The following is a 15,699-nucleotide window of genomic DNA, read 5'->3' as shown; positions in this document are numbered from 1 at the left end:
TTAAACCCAATTAAGCCTAACCCCAATTCTTGTTGCCGTTTTCATAAAATAAACCGAAACTGCTGTCAGCAAGAGCAGCGAACACATGTATCCTTTCGCAAATTGATCTTCGGTACAAGTGTTAATAAACTTATTATAGACAAAAAAATACAATCCCAAGGCCAAATGTTGAGTTCAGGGACCTGATTAAAGTTTTTGCCCTCGCCTATCTGCTTCTGCATGAATACCCGCAAAAAAGAGAGAGAAAAACTTGTGACGATAACAATCAGAAACAAATGTTTCCAAATTGTTTTGCAAACAATACCCAACAAAGTGCAGTGAGTTGACTCGGTTTGGCTAACCATTATGGCTTCCATTGTCTTTTGCCATAAAATGGAAAGAACCGAGAAAAGAGTTCGTACAGAAAGAAGACATCATGGGTTATTGCTGCAATTCCACAACTTCTGCGAGACTTTAATAGAATTTCTCAGAAATAGCAAAAAATGAGACAGATTCCGAGAAGAGCATGAGAAGACGCATGATACGACTACGACTGCGACCCGTCATAAATATAAATACATTTCTAGCAAACTAGACCCTTTCGAATTGCTTGAATGGAAAGACAAACAAGTTATTCAATAAAAGGAGGATACAACATGCTTTGATATGGAAATTTAGCTGCTTCCATTAAAACGAAATAAATAAATAAATAAAAACTGTTTGCATACATTTAGGGGCAGCATAATTTAAATAGAAACTCTAAAGCATATTTTAAGGATTTACCCCGACTCATATAAGTTCTTCTTTGGTGGCCATTGATATAAAGATTTTCTTTTTGGTTGCAAAAATTTAGTCCATAATTTACAAAAAAAGGAAACCGGCAAGCAACCAAGCGAGAAAGTCTAACCCCATGGAACATGAATCTCAAAGCAATCGCCGCAAAAAAAAAAAAGAAAAATACGTCCATAAAGTAGCAATAAAAACATAAAAAATTCTCTGCCATAAAAATACTGTGGCCAAAAAACAAACTCAAGAAATTAAATGAGTTTAAGAGAATAAATCTTAAAGCCAGTCCAAAATGATGTTGCCATTGCATGGTATCATGAGGGTGTAGGCGGGGAGTGGTGGTTCTCGACATGTTAAGAGGAAATTCAATTTCCGTTAAATTTAAATTCACAAGTCACAGCTCCCCAGATGTTCAGCTCTGTGCCCATTACAGCTGTTTGGGGGTAACTACTAAGTGTCACAACCACTAAATTTCCAGACACGCTTTGGGGTCCGACCTGCCATCTCCTCGAGTGAGACGAAATCGTAACAAACGAAACGAATCGTAACAAAACCATAACCGAAAATATCTACGTGTAATATTACCATGTTAATGATGCTATTATTATACAAGGAAACCAGCTGAATGAAGAAGATGGTGGAGCGAGATAGCAACAACGAGTCTCAAATGCAATCATTCGACAACGCACACACACACACACACTCACAAAAGACAAATGCCTGAGCAGCGGAGCATAGAATTGCCAAAGTTAAGGCAATTCGAATAAGAAAATAACGTAAAACGTGAGTGAAATATATTTTTGAGCCGCAACCTTGTCGCACCACAAAGTAGGCTTGTCATTATGTTTCATTTTGGTTTTATTGTTGCTGTTGATTTCGGAGATGTGTTTGGTTTTGGTGGTATTGGAAATTAGTGCTGGCAAGCACGTAATCATGTAAAAAATCTAGTCTACTTTTGGGCTTACAAACGCAACGCACAACATGAAAACGAACTTTCGCGTAATTGGAAAACAAAATTTAACACCGAAAATGGAAATTGGAGAAAAGGTCCGTTGAATTTTTTATTCATGTTTTTTTTTTTTTTCAATATTGAAAAATATGGTTGATGGCTTAACCAAACAATGAGGATCATAATCCAATTTGGTTTTCTCCGATGATAAAACATTCGTTGTCCAGCAGTTTCTAAACAAACAAAATCATCGTGTTAAGTTGCCCAAGAGGTCAGTTGAAAATGTGCACCTTCGGTTGGCCACCAGAACTCAAGCACCGGTCATGGTGATGGTGTGGGCCACCATAAGAGCCGATGGACGATTTCCGCTCGTATTAATCGACCGTGGCATTAAAATAAATGCCAAATATTATCGCGAAAATATTCTGGAGGGTGTATTAAAGTCTTGGGCACGCAAACATTTTGGCCACAGACCTTGGACATTCCAACAGGACTCAGGACCATCGCACTTAGCACGCGCAACCCTAGAATGATTACAAAATGAGGTTCCTCGCCTCATTTCCAGCGCATAATGGCCAGCAAAATCTCCGGATACCAATCCGTTGGACTATTGTGTCTGGAGTATTTTAGAAAGCAAGGTGGGCACTAAAAAATACCAAAGTGTCGATCACCTCAAGCAAGCGCAACATTCGGACAACGTGTGAAGGTTTCATTGGCCATAATTCGTGCCAAAGGTGACACAATATGAACAAATCTAAACTTATTCTAAAATTTGATGATATTTCCGACATTTTTTTCTTTCATTCAATAAAATCTAAAAAAAGTGTAAAAGTTAAGGCGTTTGACTTTGTTGCAGTTTTTTATCTCACTCTGTATACCCTCTCTAGCCATATAGCTGAGGGTATTAAAAGGATATATTTTATACAGACTCGAACAGTCTTCCATCTAAAATATTAACATTAATTATGACCACATTAATAGGATTAATTGTCGGACCTTATAAAAACTCCCATTAGCAGGAAATTTTGGCAAGGATTTTTAATACGCCAATTTTGGAGTTATTACATAATCCGGACTTTAATTGAGTTTATTTTGTGATGAGTTCTACTCATTGATATTTCAAAATATAAGATTACGGTAATTTTGGCTGTGAAATATGCGGGGATCTCCAAACTACTAAAATCGAGACTGGTGTGGGTTTATGTCAAAAGGATCGAATTATTGAAGGACGAATTTGTATCCACATGGAACCTAAAATGCCGAATTGCAGACAATATAGTCAAAAGTTGTTTTCTTAAATCTTTCAAAAATTATTAACAGTGGACCTTTATTTGCTTTTTTGCAGAAGAAGCTAGAAGAGAATTTCTTGTCTTATTACCCCTAATTTGGTTGGAAAATTCATTCGAGACCTTCAAAATACTCTAAACTTGGATGTACTCTTATATCAAATAGTAGACCTGTAGTCATTATTCATTTTGTGATCCTATATACAAGTAACCAAAAATATAAAAATGTAGCTTGGCGAAGGATATATTTCCACTCTCTTCCTCGTCCCTACTGAGATGTGGATTCCATCTATTCAACCCAAATAATAAGCAGCCTATTTAAATGCTTTTCTTCATTTTTAAGTCCGCTATTTATTTTAAATGCCTCTAATTTTGAAACCGAAAACTTCATTGGCATTTTCCCAGAACATTTCTCATTTTGAATTTCGCTCACAAACTTCTATGCGTATTTAATCCAAGCCAATATTTTTCCAATAAAATACAAATACAAATACAAAACTCTAACAAATGGCAAAAGTTTGCAACAAATGAAGTGTAAATCCCATTTTAATGATTCTAAATACCAACAATATCACCGAAATCTCAGTAGAAATGTCAACAAGCCATTAGGCAACAAATCGGCATAGCTGGGAGATGCTGCTGTAATATGTTTTGAAGTAAAACTTTTTGGAACAATTTTTCAATTTACGATGGCCTTAAGTGGCAGGCAGCTAGAACGCTCGCTCGCTCACAGAGAGAATAAATTCTAATTGAAACAAATTTTCTTGGATGTTAATTCGGTAAATATGCCTGCTTGTGTGAGTGAATTTAAGTACAATATAAATTAAATAAAATACGAAAGAAGAAATGAAGGAAGAGCCGCCAGAACAAGACGTTTCCTTTCCACCAACATCCTTGGCGCAAATAAAGAACGAACGACGAAAGAAACACACAAAAAACTTAAGGAACTAAAATAAAACTTTGCTAAGAGGAAAACAATAGAAGCTTTGAAATGTTGGACGTAATTCTGTTGAAATCGGCAGCAAGAGGAGGAGGAAGCAGATGAAGAAGCAAATGAAAGGCAACGGGGAAATTGGAACGTCAAGCAATTATAAGCTTTGGCAGACGACGACAAGTCAGCGTAATAAAATTACAAGTGACGCTAACAGATAGAAATGTGTTGAGCAAGGTAATCTACGCAGAACGAAGAACATCTTCCGAGGAAATTAAGGCTGACGGTAGAGCCGTGACTCCACACCCGCACACACACATATATACACACCAAATCACATTATCGTCCTTTGCAGCTGTAAAAGTGCCATAACAATCGTAAAAAAACAACATTCGACAACATAAAGAGTAGCTAAATAACAAAAACAGTAACAACAACGATGTCTGTGGGTGTGGCAATAGGCCTTTTTGCGAGAGTGAGTGAGTGTGTGTGTGTGTGTGTGTATGTGACTACTGTCGCTCTTTATTTTGCCAAGTAAACGACTGATAGTAACAGATACAGAAACAAGTGTAAACATTTGCACACTCACACACGCACATAGAGAGACACGGACACAGACACCCACTCGCCCATCCACACACACACTCCCAAAAGATTATCAGCATTGCTGTTGTTTAAGCTCCTTAATGAAAAATTAAGTTTATACCGTTAAGGCAAAATGTTAAGTGAATCAGTTTTGTTTTTGTTTGCCTACCCACATTGCCTCTACACATGGATGTGTGTGAGTGTGCGTGTGTGAAAACGGAAGCTATTGCATAGGTGCAAAGCAGGAAAAGTTAGGCTAGGACTAGGATATATTTTTAATTAAAACAAACGCCCACCCTTCCAGACTTAACAACACCACGTGTTCACAATAAAATCCTTAAATAGTGCCAAGAAAAACAAAATTTAGCGAGTAATCATGCTGAGACATGCATAATTAATAACAATAAACACCTTATGTGGAAGTTGGGAGAACAGCCCTGGAAATCAAAGGGCATTCAGTCGAAAACACGCATTCGACTCGTGTGTAAACCATCTACAATATGCCGCAGCGTGTGGCAGCGTGTGGCAGCGGCATTAAGTTAATGAAGATTTTTTCCTTCCAATCACACACACACACACACGCACATTTAATTGGAAAATACGAAAGACCAATAAATAAGTCGCAAGATTAGCGAGGAAGTTAATAAAAATTATAGTTTAAGTAAGTATATTGAGAATATTCGTGTAGCTATTGTGGGTCATGCTAATCTCAAGTAATTGAATTCTGTTTCAATAATTAATAAATATAAAATAAAAAGGATTAATATTTATACTAGTTGAGTATTGAATATGTTGAGGGTGTGACCATGCATCACCGAACATATTCTTTAAGTTTTGGTTGGAATTGAGGTTCGAAAATACCAACAGCCGTCGAATGTGGATCAAAGGCAAAGCAATGAACTACAATAGAGACTAAAATAGATATATGCTCAGTCATCGGATTTACTAGAATATACCCTAAAAAAATGTGACAAAACGCCTTTACATAAATATGGATTAATTTGAATTCAGGCTCTCAGAGACTATAAATACTCTACAGAAAACTGTCAAGTTAGGTCTATATTACCTTCTTGGCATTTTAAAAGATTCAAATTCATTTTGCGATACAATTGCTTTAATGAGTATTAAAGGGTCCTTGTCAAATTTGAATCCCAGGTGGCTACCATTCATAAAAATTGCCATTGTTGGAATAGGATCTCAGGTTCGGAATAGTCCCAATTTAATGATATCATTCAGTTATTGGTATTTTAATGTCCTACCTCTTTTTTTTAATTAACTGGGTTCCAATATAAAATATTAGATTCGAAAGAAGAGTAAAAATATTCAGTTGGTATTTTTTATTACAATTTACATTATTTCATGTTGAAGGGATTGGTGCTGCGCCAAGTTATACGTTTTTAATACAAATCTGTGTACATCTATTCTGCAATGTAATTTTTTACACGTTTTACTTGAAATGATAAATGTTACTTCTCTCAGTTTGAAAATATTGTTTATATTGGTTCCTAAGTTAGGAAGGAGTAAACAGAAAGTGAAAGGATTTAAAGAAAAATATCAGTGTAGGAGATTTGGATCAATTCTGGTCCATCCTTGTATTATATCAAGGTTTAGGCATATTTTTGGTAAGAATGTACTCAAGGAGTATCTAGAAGGTGGTACGGCAAGGCCAGCAGCTGTCTTCTTTTGCTGTCAAAACACAATTTTTAAATTAAAATTATTTTATTGTAAAATTTCAGAAACATTCTTGTATTGTTTTCTTATTTCGCAAAAAAAAAAACTTTTGAGAGCAAGAGAAGACCAAGGTCTGAATTCGCTTCCTGTGCGAACTTGTTACACTTGCCTTGAATATTCCAATGCAAAAAGTTTGGATCAAATCGGTTGCCATTATATTTTGGATTTTTCAACATTTTTAATAGTTTTTGTTGCAGGTTTGTGTCTCCTACCATCGCTCGTTACCGTGATACTGGTAGCGTAGCCTCACGTGAAGGAAGTGGACGGAGTTGGGCACGCAAACATTTTGGCCGCAGACCTTGGACATTCCAACAGGACTCAGCACCATCGCACTCAGCACGCGCCACCCAAGAATGGTTACAAAATGAGGTTGCTCGCCTCATTTCTAGAGCACAATGGTCACCAAAATCTCCGGATACCAATCCGTTGGACTACTGTGTTTGGAGTGTTTTGGAAAGCAAGGTTGGCACTAAAAAATACCAAAGCGTCGATCACCTCAAGCAAATGCTATTCTGACATTTTTTGCTTTCATTCAATACAATTAAAAAAAAATGTAAAAATTATGTCGTTTGACTTTGTTGCATAAGTCTTAGGTCATATACGAATTGGTCCTCACCCATAAAGGGTCAATAGTTTGAATAACCATAACACAAGGCTGGAGGCGAAACCGACCCATACTATTTTACATGTTTATTATTATTTTGACAGCAAGAAAAGGCTAAGGCCTGAAATTTTTCTCCTGTGCGAACTTGACTTGAGTATTGCAATGCATAAAGTTTGGATCAAATCGGTTGCCACGATATTTTGGCTTTTTCAACATTTTTTGTAGTTTTCGTTGCAGGTTCGCTTTATGTGCCATTTGGAAAAAATCAGGGACTTATTTATTTGGGGCGATGTTCCAGACAAATTAAACACATTTTGTCCTCTGGCATCTTTTTCTTGTGACGACACCATTTTATGTCAATGAAATAAGGTTAGATTAATTTTTTCCTACTGGACTTATCAAAACCTAAAGATCGTTTCAAGGCCATCACTTCAAGGTATTTCAAATTTTTGAAACAGCAAAAAATCGAGTATATATCCCTGGAATATTTTTTTCAATTGAAAAATATCAACTGTTGCAGAAACTCATTCCAGAATTCGAATGTGTATAATTCTTCATGTTTTTTAAGTGTTGGATGTACTAAAGTACAACCAGGAAATGCCCTCGATTGTATATTTTTTTTTTGATATAATTTTTTTATAAAAAGATTGCGGAAAGATATTGTTAAGGATCTTTCGTAACCTGAAAAATATATATGATTTGAAAAAATCTTCCATGGGCTTTTTGTCATTTGTTGTTGTAAATGTTGTAAATATTTGTAATGGTGATATCGCATTTAAACTCCCTTTTACATCTCCGAAACATAATTATTTTTCAATCTTCTTTATTTTCCTATTTTTAAGCCCAGAGAGACCAAGACGAAAAAAAAAAACAAAAAAATTATAGCACATAAAATTACATTTTGTTCTGCTTTTAAATATGGGTCAAATATTCGCATACACAAAACTATGCCAAGAATTTTAATGTTGTTCTTGTTGTTTTAACAATCCTCCTCTTGAGAGACAAAACACCATCAAAACAAAAAACATAGAAAGAATGAAAACAAATTTGTAAATTAAAATATTTCTCCGTTACACAAAACAGACAAAATGAGCCAAATATTTCGATTTGGTAGTGACACAAACACACACACGCACAACAAATCTACAACACAATGCTACACAGAAAATTTATTAAGTATTTTAATTGTGTTTTGGATGAAATTTTATTGCTTTTTTGTTATTTAAAATAACAAAAAATAAATATCAAACTACGTCGCATAGTAAATCTAGTCTGTCAGAGAATAAAATTCTGATAACCGAAAAAAGACGGGTGACTCATTTTGAATGTTTTTGAATGTTGGATTATTTTTGCGGAGGACTTACATATATATATATATATATATATATATAATTGTATTTTATATTATTTGTTTGTTGCTGTTGTGTTTTTATTTATTAATAAAATTTATTTATAAGCATTAACAGTTATTGATATATATATGTAGGTTGTATATATGTATCTATTTTTAAATTGTTTATTGTTTATTTTACTTTGTTGTAACAATTATTTAAAATTTATTTGTTTTTTTTTTTTTGTTTTTGATTTAAATATTTTTTTATGTTTTTGTAATTTTGTGTATATAATATATATGTTTAACAATAAACTTTAAAGTTATGAAAAATATATTAGGTTTTTTGTTTTGTTTTTTTTTTCCTGTTTTTCTTTTTGTAATTTTTCAGGAAACCCGTTAACATTCACTTCATTGGTTCCAACTTCACAGTTAATTTCAAAAACACAAATATTAACAATTTATGAAAACAAGATGAATAAATTTCTTCCGCACAATTTTAGCGCCTTTTTGTAGCGATCAACAATCCGCACTTGTTTGATTTTCATAGAAAGCAAAATATCGAATCAATGCTGTTGCTGCTGGTGGTTTTGCTCTTCAAAAGCCAAAGTACTGCGAAAAACACAGCGGAATGTGTCACAATTTATTTTCACAAATAAATAAGTAAGAAAGACGACTTCACACACAAGTATTTCTGGAGAGATCCCAGAGTGTCAAAGAGAAAAAATTTGAAAATGCCGCAAAAAAGAATTTTTGAAGAAATTTAAAAACGTTGTCTCTTTTATTCGCTCAGTTCACATCACTATGAGTTTATTTTTTTTGGTTATTTATTTGTATTTGGAAAATCTCTCAACACTTTTGATTATTTGTTATTGTTGCTGTGGCATTTATTTCACTTGTATAGTTTTGTTAGTTTTTTTTTTGTTTTTAGAAAACCAAAACAAAATATTTTCCAAAAAATATGTTTTTTGTAAAACAAAAAACCAAAAAAAGAAGAGAACGCGCGCACTTTGCAAAAAAGGCGTCTACCACGTCTGAATTTTGCCAACAAACTGAAAGCATTGCTGATGCTAAGGCAACAATTTTAGCCAAAAGTGTTGGCTGTTTCTGCTGCTGTGGCTGCTGCCGAATAAGTGGTGCTCTTTTACATCACAGCCAAAACGAGATAAAGACCAAGATGAAAAGAAAAATATCATCGGGCAACAATAACGCAAGTGAACAACACACAAACCCCTGAACAGAACAGAACAGCAGCAACATCAACCCCAACAAACCATCCTCATCATCATCTTTCACCTAATAATCCTCGTAATGACGATGATGACGTTGAGAATGATGCTGTTGCTGTGTTGTGCACTCTCCCCATTTCACTCGTTCTCTCTCTCACAAAGAAAAACTACCAACTCACACATACACACACACACACAAAACGTAGGTCAAAGAATGCCGATACCAATACCGTTATATGAAAAACACAAATATGTCTATGTGTGAGTGAGTGTGAGTGCCAGTCAGTGTAGATGGTCGGCATTTGTTTTTGTTATTTTATTGTAGCATGTGATCTGTGCGGGTGTTTTGTTATTGTTTGAAAATATTTTCCAGTGTATACAAGAATAACATGCACACAGACACATACACACACCAACAAAAAGCTCTGCGAGGAGAAGCATTGTAACATTTCCTTTTTATGTTTTACAAAATATTTTGTGTAAGAGCCACCACCCGCCTGCCATGCCGCGGAGGCGGCAACATATGGGCCACATGTAATGACAAATAATTCGCATTCTAGTTCAGCAAAACACAGACTTTGGCTTGCGAAGCAAGAACAATGGCGGGGTGAATTGTTTCAAGCAATTTGCAACAAAAAAGGTAGATGTTATTTTTTTCTAGTATTTCTAAGTGTCAAAAAATGTTTTTTTTGTGTTTTCCCTCTCGTCTTGCTTAGAGTTTATTTATTTTTTATTTATGTTTATGCTTGCAACTGAAATATGACAACATACCACAACAACAAGAAGAACAGTATCAGTAACGACGTCGAAATAGTATCCTTTGTGTTCCTCGCTTTGTTTTATTCCATGTTTTTCCTTTCCTACCTTCAACAGCTGTCAATGCAAATATTTATGCATAGTTTAGCTCAAGTTTTGCTACAGAATGTCTCTGTGTCACGAGGACCGAAATGCAATTTTGTTTTAATGAAAAAATTCCGAATACACTTTGAAAAACAATATTCTTATGTAAATAAAAATATAAAAGTGCGGAATGTGGGTAATATTATATATTGGGGTGAAGAGAGATGAAAGAAATTAAATACAAAATATATGGTAAAACAATTGGAGTCTTTGCTCAAAGGTAGGCATTTAGAATTGGCCACCGAAGTAAAATAATTTTTTGAAATAAGTTTGTGAGTTATGACTATCGATTGGTTTTTAAATAAAAAGTTTGTGGGTTGCACTAAACAGTTGTCTATTGTATGAACAGGCCGTTGTGGCGTATGATTTTTATAGTTTGGTGGTTACATCAATCATACGGCACCAGGTTCGCAAAGAGATCCCAAAGAGAAAGACATTTAGTTTGATTTTTATGTTTTATGTAGATTTGTTTGTTTTATGTATTCTGTTTTTGTAGATTTGTTTGTAACATGCAGAAGGAAGCGATATAGGCCTATATTTACTTTTGAGAATCTTCATAGAATCACTTTCTGAGTCGACTTATGCATGTCAGTTCGCCTGTCCATGTATTTTTGTGAACAAATATGCAGGTCGCATTTATTATTCGATTGGGTTGAAATTTTTCAAACAAGTATTTCTTGACCTAAGGGCGAACCCGATTGAAATTGGTGAGAATCGGTTCAACTTTAGATACAGCTCCCATATATATTCCCGGTCGATTTCGGGTTAATTGTGCACCAAATGCACAGTCCAAATGACCTATATTTTGCACATCCGAGTGAATTCATCCTAGAAACAAGTACTTTAAATTTGATAAAAATCGGTCTGATATAGCCATAGCTCGCATATATATGTATCATCCGATTTGGGGTTTTAAGTCCCCCACATGCGTAATATACACTCTATAACATTGATCTTTGGTATCAGATACAGTCCAGAAATACCTTTGTCAAATTTTATCGAGATCGGATATATATTTTTATCCGATTTTAGGTTTATTGTGCACCAATATCAACCCAAATAAAGTGCATTGTTGCACCGGATTCAGCCTAGAAGCATGTACTTCAAATTTGGTGAAAATGGGTTCTGATATAGCTATAGCTCTCATATATATGTTTCATCCGATTTGAGGCTAAAGTCCCTTACATGCGTAATATACACTCCACAACAATGATATTCGATACCGAACATCAGATACAGCTCGAAAATAATTCAGCCAAATTTGATCGAGATCGGTTCAGATTTTTATATACATTCGATATACATCTTTATCCGATTTTAGGGTTATTGTCCATCATATCATCAGCCATAATTGGATAGATTTTTTCATATTCAATCGAATTTTTCCATTTCGTGATACTCTGTCCCGTAATCTATTGCTCCAATAAATACTTTTTAAATAATATTTTGTACTAGAGATACAAAAGCTTCCATCTAATTTGTTGAAAATCGATTCAGATTTGGATATAGTCCCCAAATTGTGACTACTCTAATAAATAAATAAATAAAAAAATCTGGTAGATAAAAGTATCAAAGAAACAAAATTCTGGGATTGATGTGATTTTTTGTCCAAATCTTTTAAATATATTCTTGGCCTCATAGGAGGACAGAGCGTATGATTTACGATATTTAACCAAATATCAAGTATACGAACATTGGTTCGGTAGCATGAAACTACTCATTTTGTTTTCTATTTCTATAGCCCCGTTGCTGAAGCTTAATAAAAATAAATTATAATGCCTCGAATATGTGCGATTTCTCTACAAAACTCACAACTCCATAGTTGCTACGTCGATTTTTTAAACAAGATACGTTTCTCGAATTTTGCCCAATAAAACATACTCTAGTATTTTTTGCGCCACTATGATAGAACATTCTATAAACCCAGAATTGTCATTTACCCTCACATTAATGTCGTTATTCTAGGTCCTGCCCTTCGGTCTATCAATCACCCATCACCTAATTACATTTTGTCAATTTAATTCCATTGTGTTAAACATTCACACAAATGCCTTCTTGTACACTGGAATCGACAACACTTGGCGAAAGGTCAAACCATAACATAACAACAAAAAATAAAATGAAATTGTTATTATTATTACTGCGCGTCGGGACACAGGCCGTATAAATAGACAATTTAGCAAATGTCATTTTATTTTGATAACAAATTAATTAATTTTCCCCAGTAATTCAACAAATGGTCTGAAAACCACAACTTCTGTCACCAGCGAACTTTACACCTCCCCGCCCAAAATGGTCAGAGACTTGTTTGCGATCCAATTTTACCCGCAATTAATGTATTATTATTGGAACTCATTAATTTCCATGGAAAACATTTGACTTTGACATCAACAACAGAAAGCAACAAGGCAATCATCAATGACGAATAAGAAAACAGAAAACAAAATAAAGTAGTTATTTCATGGCAAGAAAAGTTTAAAAGAAAACACAACAAAAGTGAAAAAAGAACAACAAAAAAAAAAAAAAAAAAAAGAAAAATCATAAACAACTTTTCGCTCCATGTACAAAATTCGACAAAGGAGAGGGATAAGTCAAAGAGCCAAGACAATGACAAAATAATGACAAACAAAGGATGTCGTAGAGAAGAAAAAATAAAAAGGACTTGCACTTGAAAGGCCAACAAGAAAATACCGATAAAATTCCTGATAATCGAAAAGTCATCGGCGTCATTGTTGGAGCATGGATGGATGAATGCCTTTTGTTTGGCATGGCACCGAAATAACGCGTTTTATACTTGGCCATTTCGTTGTTGGCACAACAATTGATTTGTTCTGACACTCTTGCATGAACACGCACACACACACTCGCAATTGAAAGACTACATAAATTGTAACACCAATACCATGACATTCATTTGCCGACTTCCTACCCAAACTATTGAGAAAATGAAGTAGGTTTTACTTTTCTCTTTGCCTAACATGAGCGTGTGTGTGTTTGTGAACTTATACAAGGACATTATAGCGGCAACAACAAGTTGATGTCATAGTGCGCATGCCTTAAAGAATATAAACAATACACACACAGACATAAATGTGTTTGAGGCGAAGGAGAAAGATTGGAAATGTCGAATTTGCCAAGAGAGCAGAGTTTTGTTAAAGTTGTGTGGATGTGAAAAGCTCATTGCGAGAGAGAAAGAGACCCCGTGAGCTTCAATCGTTTTTCTCTTGAACTTGAATTTTTAAGGTTGTTGTAGGCGGTTTGCTGTGCTGTGTAAAAATCAGTTAATTACACTTTCAGTTGCTGGGATAAGTGACCTATGTGTGTTTGTTTAGAAAAATTACAAATTGTGTAAGGCTGTTTCGAAAATATACTAAAAAAATAAAAATAAAAAAGAAATATAAAATAAAAAGGTATTTATTTCTATTTCTTATTCTATTTTGAAAAGTTGGGCACATAAGAACAATTAATATAGCATAACTTATTTCCCTTGAACCTTCAGTATTTCTCTCAAAGTGATCATGGACTGTTTATTATTCCCAGATTCGCAGATTTATATTTTTTCTTAAAAAAATCCAATTCTCTGTAATTAAAAAATAACGAAAAAATTAGCAGTCTGTTTGGCAACGGTTGGCTACCCTCAACCTATGATAAAAGATATATTTTAAAGAACTTGAGAACATTCTAAAAATGATCGATTCGAACGAGATATATATATATATATATATATATATATATATATATATATATATATATATATATATATATATATACATATATATATATATATATATATATATATATGTGATTTTTGTGTTAAGTACCTGTAGTATTTGGAATAATGGTCAATACACCTTCCATCTAAGAGTTCCAATCTAATATTTCTACGGCTTAGTTTGAAATTTATATATAATTTTTTATATATTAAATTATTTATAATATAATAAATTATTAATATTGTAATATTGGATGGAGGTACAATATTGGAGGTATACAATGTAAATTTTGATGAAGAATGCTTTTGTCTTTGGCATCATCCTTATGAATAAATGCTTTGTTTGAGATTTTTGCACAAAATCACACAAAGTACGCCTTTAACCCAAAAATATTTTTATACCCAACAACACCATGTGTTGGGGGTATTATATGTTTCAATTATGTAACACCTCGAAATATTGATCCTGCACGTAAGAAACTATATATGGATCTTCCTATCTCTCCGAGCTGATTCGATCTAGCTTTGTATGTCCGTATGTCTGTCCGTCTGCCCAAATTAATTATTAATCATGCTACAGGTCGAAATTATAGCCCGATCCTCATAAATTTGAAAATGGGTTTAGGGACAAAATAGAAGCCTATTGTTTTTAGAGATGATCGCAAAATGTTAAGGTGCTAAAATGGACCAAAAGAAGGAAAATTTCCCGATTTTGCTTTTGCTCTACAAGCGGAATTTTGCATAGAGTTAGAATTCAGCGCTCAGCAGAAGCCTACCAATATGGACGGTCATTAGACAATGTTTAGCAGGTAAAATAAACCATTAGTTTTATCTTCGCAAATTATGCCTTGACTGCTTGTGGAAGAGTTGTCTAAGGAACTGGGCCGATGGTGTCATAATTTGAACTCAACCTTAGCTTGACGTAGTCGATTTTTATTAATTTTGATTTCAATGTTCATTTCTATATTGAAAAGTAGAAAATCGCATTTTATGCGAATGATGTGATGGGAAATGTAATATCAACTATATATCTTTTTTACCTATGCGGCTGGGTGTGCAATTAACTAAAAACATTTTCAAATTTTTATCCGATTTAAAATTCCTGGGCGATTTGGAGAGTAATATTGAAGATAAAAATCAATTGAACCCGATTAAATCACTAACATTAGGTCTGTAACTTGTAGTCAGGTGTTTGAATTTTGGGATAAAAATAAATCACACAAAAAGGTTTTCTCAAAAAATTGGAATTTCTAAAAAGAATTAACAGCTTCATAAACAATTGTCAAGCATCAAGATATACAAGATATTGTATGCTCCAGAAAAAAACAACAACATCGACAGCATTGTTTATCCACAATGAAGAGCCTTACCCAACATCTACTACTGCACGGCAGGACCCATGTGACAACTACATCACACAGCTCATCAACGTTAATATGTATTTATATATGTATTTGTGTGTGTGTTGTCATAGCCACTGTCGCTCCTGTGTCCATGACAATGTCACGACATATGCAAGTGATTCTCTGAAGGATGATGGTTGCAAGCAACGGATGTTTTGTGACCCAACAATGAACGATAAACACTTAAGGTCATCGTAGGCACATCATCATCAGCAACGATAATCGCAAAATGCTCAGCCAAAATGCCACCGTTGGGCTGACAGCCTGTTGCGTA

General features: G+C 34.3%; 1 protein-coding gene across 5 annotated transcripts in view; it reads right to left on the bottom strand.

Annotated features, from left to right (window-relative positions):
* Positions 1–15,699, bottom strand: part of LOC101891444 (phosphatase and actin regulator 4) — a 408,780-nt gene that overhangs the window by 92,168 nt on the left and 300,913 nt on the right. The window lies entirely within an intron of this gene.

Source organism: Musca domestica, unplaced genomic scaffold (assembly GCF_030504385.1).
Source record: "Musca domestica strain aabys unplaced genomic scaffold, Musca_domestica.polishedcontigs.V.1.1 15, whole genome shotgun sequence".
NCBI lineage: Eukaryota > Metazoa > Arthropoda > Insecta > Diptera > Muscidae > Musca > Musca domestica.
Note: the sequence above shows the minus strand (reverse complement) of the source record. Positions and strands in the feature narration are given on the sequence as shown.